Source organism: Tetranychus urticae, unplaced genomic scaffold, assembly GCF_039701765.1.
Source record: "Tetranychus urticae isolate SD_2017Ah unplaced genomic scaffold, NJAU_TeUrti_SD_1.0 Scaffold_6, whole genome shotgun sequence".
NCBI lineage: Eukaryota > Metazoa > Arthropoda > Arachnida > Trombidiformes > Tetranychidae > Tetranychus > Tetranychus urticae.
In genome coordinates this window covers 408,524-413,523 of record NW_028315838.1, presented here as the reverse complement: position 1 = coordinate 413,523, position 5,000 = coordinate 408,524, and the positions used below count along the sequence as shown (strand labels likewise).

General features: G+C 42.5%; 2 non-coding genes and 1 pseudogene across 2 annotated transcripts in view; all 3 read left to right on the top strand.

The window, feature by feature from the left end:
- The first annotated feature begins 854 nt into the window (after positions 1-854).
- Positions 855-3,530, top strand: LOC149092713 (small subunit ribosomal RNA; annotated as a pseudogene).
- Positions 3,531-4,017: 487 nt separating this feature from the next.
- On the top strand, positions 4,018-4,172 carry LOC149092712 (5.8S ribosomal RNA). The gene has a single exon (XR_016200656.1). It is a non-coding gene; the product is annotated as a 5.8S ribosomal RNA (ribosomal RNA).
- Positions 4,173-4,648: 476 nt separating this feature from the next.
- LOC149092711 (large subunit ribosomal RNA) overlaps positions 4,649-5,000 on the top strand; it is a 4,168-nt gene continuing 3,816 nt past the window's right edge. The window contains exon 1 of the ribosomal RNA XR_016200692.1: positions 4,649-5,000. This exon is cut by the window's right edge and continues 3,816 nt beyond it. This is a non-coding gene — a ribosomal RNA (large subunit ribosomal RNA).

The following is a 5,000-nucleotide window of genomic DNA, read 5'->3' as shown; positions in this document are numbered from 1 at the left end:
AATTTAGGTCATTAATAAGCGCATGCGATAGTCGGCACTACTGGGATATTACCCCGAAAAACATGATCGCGATTGACCTTATGGTTCAAAAGTTATTGGGTGTCAAAAATAGACACGGACTTAGTCTAATTTTCAGAAAAAGAGGTTTTAGATCACAACCAGATTTATTGTGTTATATGTGGTGAGTGTAGTTGCTGAATTGAGAGAAGCAACCATCAGTAGTTGATGGGGAGGTAAGTGATTGTCTACGGTTATGGATAAGTCAATGCATCAAGCAGTGGTATGGTCCAGACTGTAGCTGTTCACGCATCTATTCCTGTTATTCTGTTGATGTTTGGTGGTTGAAGAGACGGGCCTGAATGGGTTTGGATCGTCAATCATCTTATCACCACACACTATTATACAAAGGTAGAGTACCTGCAAGACCTAAGGTCTTCCTTGGTACGACTGACAATATCTATGAGAGTTGGGCTTTAATGCTATCAGACTTCATATCTTGCATATATGTTCAAACTAGTCACTCAACAGAGTGAGCAGTATTAGTATTGAGCTCTGCTTGTGCAAAGCAGACCGCAGATTGATCCAAGAAATTGGTATCAAGCGGTTATAATACTATGCTGTTTAGTTGACTTGCAAACGTACCCAGCAATGGTTACTCCTGCTAGATGTGCTTGCACATTTTAGTGGAAGAAGATGGATTCTAAAGAGCTTTCTGCAGAATTATCTTAATGCACGACATAAATCTCGATACCTCGTTAAAGTTAGCATCCACTTGCTGGTTGTTAGCTGAGGATATCGTATTTATAGCTGCAAAAACAACTTGTTTAGCATTTTACTTTGCTAAAACATCAAGTTACCTGGTTGATCCTGCCAGTAGTCATATGCTTGTCTCAAAGATTAAGCCATGCATGTCTAAGTACATACTGTTTATAAAGTGAAACCGCGAATGGCTCATTAAATCAGTCCCCCCCAACGGGGGACCACCTCACCGTGGTGGGGGGGTGCTATGTTCCCAATAGGCTTCTGATCATTACTGGGTCTTTAGCTGGCGAATACTAAGTGTCCCTCTGGTTGACCTGAGCCATAATATAGGTAGCAGTCTCGTGCTGCGACCCTGACCAATGGGTCTCTTAACATCTTAGAGTTTATTGGAAGTACTGTGCAGTACCTGTACTGTGCAGTACGCAAAGGTGACCAGTCTAACTGGTAGACCTTATGATATTGTATTTATTGTCTCGTCGTTATAAACGACGCAATGTAATATGAATGGATTAGGGTCGTAAACCTCTTAATGAGTCTTGCATATATTTGCTGCAGCCTAGCCTTGTTTTCCTAGAAGCCTCAGTCATTTCGTCTCGCTTGCGGGACACCCTTAGCAGAACAAAGTCGCCGTCGCAACTATAACCTAACCGGTTCCAAGCGGCGGGGTGGAAGGAGGGCGAATTTTATGTTAGGGCTCATTAAATCAGTTACGGTTCCTCGGATATTCTTTTTTACATGGATAACTGTGGTAATTCTAGAGCTAATACATGAACAAGTGTTCCAACCTCAGCTTGCTGACGGAAGGATCGCATTTATTAGTACAAGACCAATGATTCTTATTCACCTAGAACCCTGTTCAGTGATTTCGGTCGCTGTCTAAGGACTAGCAGTGGGGATCTTAGCAACTTCGGTTGCATTTCTTGTGATGACTCTGAATAACTGAGCAAATCGTATGGCCTCTGAGCCGACGATGTATCCCTCAAGCAACTGCCTTATCAACTGTCGATGGTAGGTTATGCGCCTACCATGGTTGTAACGGGTAACGGGGAATTAGGGTTCGATTCCGGAGAGGGAGCCTGAGAAACGGCTACCACATCTAAGGAAGGCAGCAGGCGCGCAAATTACACAATCCCAGTACGGGGATGTAGTGACGAAAAATAACAATACGGGACTCTATTGAGGCCCCGTAATTGGAATGAGTACAATTTAAATCCTTTAACGAGGATCTATTGGAGGGCAAGTCTGGTGCCAGCAGCCGCGGTAATTCCAGCTCCAATAGCGTATATTAAAGTTGCTGCGGTTAAAAAGCTCGTAGTTGGATTTCAGTCGAACCTATGGGGTCCACTGATTAAAGGGTTAGATGGTGATGTTAGGTTTCTTGCTTGTGTCTACGGATGCTTGCTTGAACCTTCATTCCTCTTTCCTGGTGGTTACATTCATAGTGTTTAGACAGAAAATTGCTCGATATTTGCTATCAATGCTCTTTACCGAGTGTTGATTCAAGCGATCGAGACTTTTACCTTGAAAAAATCAGAGTGCTCAAAGCAGGCGTCCAAAACCTCGAAAGAGGTGCCTAAAAACGGTATGGTCAACCATCTATATGATGCGTACCACTACCTTAACTTGAATGATCTTGCATGGAATAATGGAATAGGACCTTGGTTCTATTTTGTTGGTCTTAAGAATCCAAGGTAATGATTAAGAGGGACAGACGGGGGCATTTGTATTGCGGCGCTAGAGGTGAAATTCTTGGACCGTCGCAAGACAAACTACAGCGAAAGCATTTGCCAAGAATGTTTTCATTAATCAAGAACGAAAGTTAGAGGTTCGAAGGCGATCAGATACCGCCCTAGTTCTAACCATAAACGATGCCAACCAGCGATCATTCTGAGTAACTAATTTCATGACTCGAATGGAAGCTTCCGGGAAACCAAAGTTTTTGGGTTCCGGGGGAAGTATGGTTGCAAAGCTGAAACTTAAAGGAATTGACGGAAGGGCACCACCAGGAGTGGAGCTTGCGGCTTAATTTGACTCAACACGGGAAAACTCACCCGGCCCGGACACTGAGAGGATTGACAGATTGAGAGCTCTTTCTTGATTCAGTGGGTGGTGGTGCATGGCCGTTCTTAGTTGGTGGAGTGATTTGTCTGGTTAATTCCGATAACGAACGAGACTCTAGCCTACTAAATAGACTTGCAGTTTACACTGCAGTACTCCCCCTTAGTCAACCTGTGGGTGGTAGTATCTCTTGATGGTTTCGGCTGTTGAGGGCTCTGCTGCTATTAGCCTACAGAATTGGCTAGGGTAAGGATGCTGTAGCACTGTAAGGACTTCTTAGAGGGACAAGCGGCGCTCGCAGCCGCACGAAACAGAGCAATAACAGGTCTGTGATGCCCTTAGATGTCCGGGGCCGCACGCGTGCTACACTGAAGTGGTCATCGTGCATACTGTTTCCTGCTCCGAAAGGAGTGGGTAACCGCTTGAACCCATTTCGTGATGGGGATTGGGCATTGTAATTATTGCCCATGAACGAGGAATTCCCAGTAAGCGTGAGTCATTAGCTTGCGTTGATTACGTCCCTGCCCTTTGTACACACCGCCCGTCGCTACTACCGATTGAATGATTTAGTGAGGACTTCGGACTGGTCAATCCAGACCATTGGGAAACTAGTGGTCGGATTGTGCTGGAAAGATGTTCAAACTTGATCATTTAGAGGAAGTAAAAGTCGTAACAAGGTTTCCGTAGGTGAACCTGCGGAAGGATCATTAACGTATTACCCTCTTATTATAAGAGAAATACAACCTTCAAACAATCAAACACTCTGCATAGTGATATTGTAGATGCTAATATGGTGAATGCAATTGAATTGTATTTGCATTAGAGTCGCAATTGTGAATGTTTATTGCAAACATTTAGCCATTGCAACATGATTCTAATTTGCATTACATTCGTTCATTCATACATCCATCTTTCATTATCCAATGCAACAAAGAGTGAGGGTTATCTAACGATAGCCATAATTTCTTTTGCAAAACAATTGTAGTTTATAATGAAAAGCCTGTCTTGCTACATACTTGGTACCTGATCAAGTCTTCAGCTTATGCTGACGGCAAGGTTTAAAGAAGGAAGTTTTACACTTCTTCGCCTAACTAAGTAAAGACAACTATGGTTTTTATAAACTGCATACAATTGTTTTCAAACCCTCTCAATGCAGATTTAGGATACTTATTAAAAGTCCCACGGTGGCAAAGATACATCTTCAAGCGGTGGATCACTCGAATTACCAATCGATGAAGAACGTAGCTAGCTACGATAATCGGTGCGAATTGCAGGACACGCCGAGCACTTGAGCTTCCAACGCACATTGCGGCTTTCGGGTCTTTTCCGAGGTCACATCTGTCTGAGAGTTGAGATGTAAAATAATCAACAAAACACTTGCATACTACCATATATGCATTGTTTTGAGAGGATTGTATATTTATATGCATGAATCTTGATGTTTTATTCCTTTTCTTAATTGCAATTCGTTGCAATTTAGTAAGGAGAATCTCAAATCTACTTGTTTCACATGATAAATTTTGTGTACAATGCATATTTCATCTCTGCAAGCAGTATATATGAATAGATACTAGCATGAGATTCTAAGGTTAGTCGCCTATCTGACGACGCTAAAGTCGTATTGCAGATAACTATGGTGATCAACTAACCTGTTAACTGATGAATCTTCTTGCACTTGTATAAATCGTACAAATAGTAGCTATTTCATTCTGTTAAAGCAGACCTAAGAAGTAATGCAAAGGCAAAATTTGTGCAAACATTAAAGTAGATTTACGTTGCTTGCTTGCAAACAACACAAATAAACATTAATCAACTTAATCAATATTTTTGATCTCAGATCAGGTGAGGTTACCCGCCGAATTTAAGCATATAATTCAGCGGAGGAAAAGAAATCAAATGAGATTCCCTGAGTAACGGCGAGTGAAAAGGGATGAGTCCGGCGCAAAGGTTTTCCATTGAAAGGTGGAAAGCGGTGCTGCGTAATGGCTAGAGTCACGATTATTTCAACTAAATCTGCAAGTCCCTCTGACAAGGGCCCTCTTCCCAGAGACGGTTCTAGGCCGGTGGCAGATCTTGGTTAATGGAATATCGATTACTGGCTTTAGTCGCGGATAGAGTCAGATTGCTTGAGAGTGCAATCCAAATTAGGAGGTAAACTCCTCCTAAGACTAAATACGATG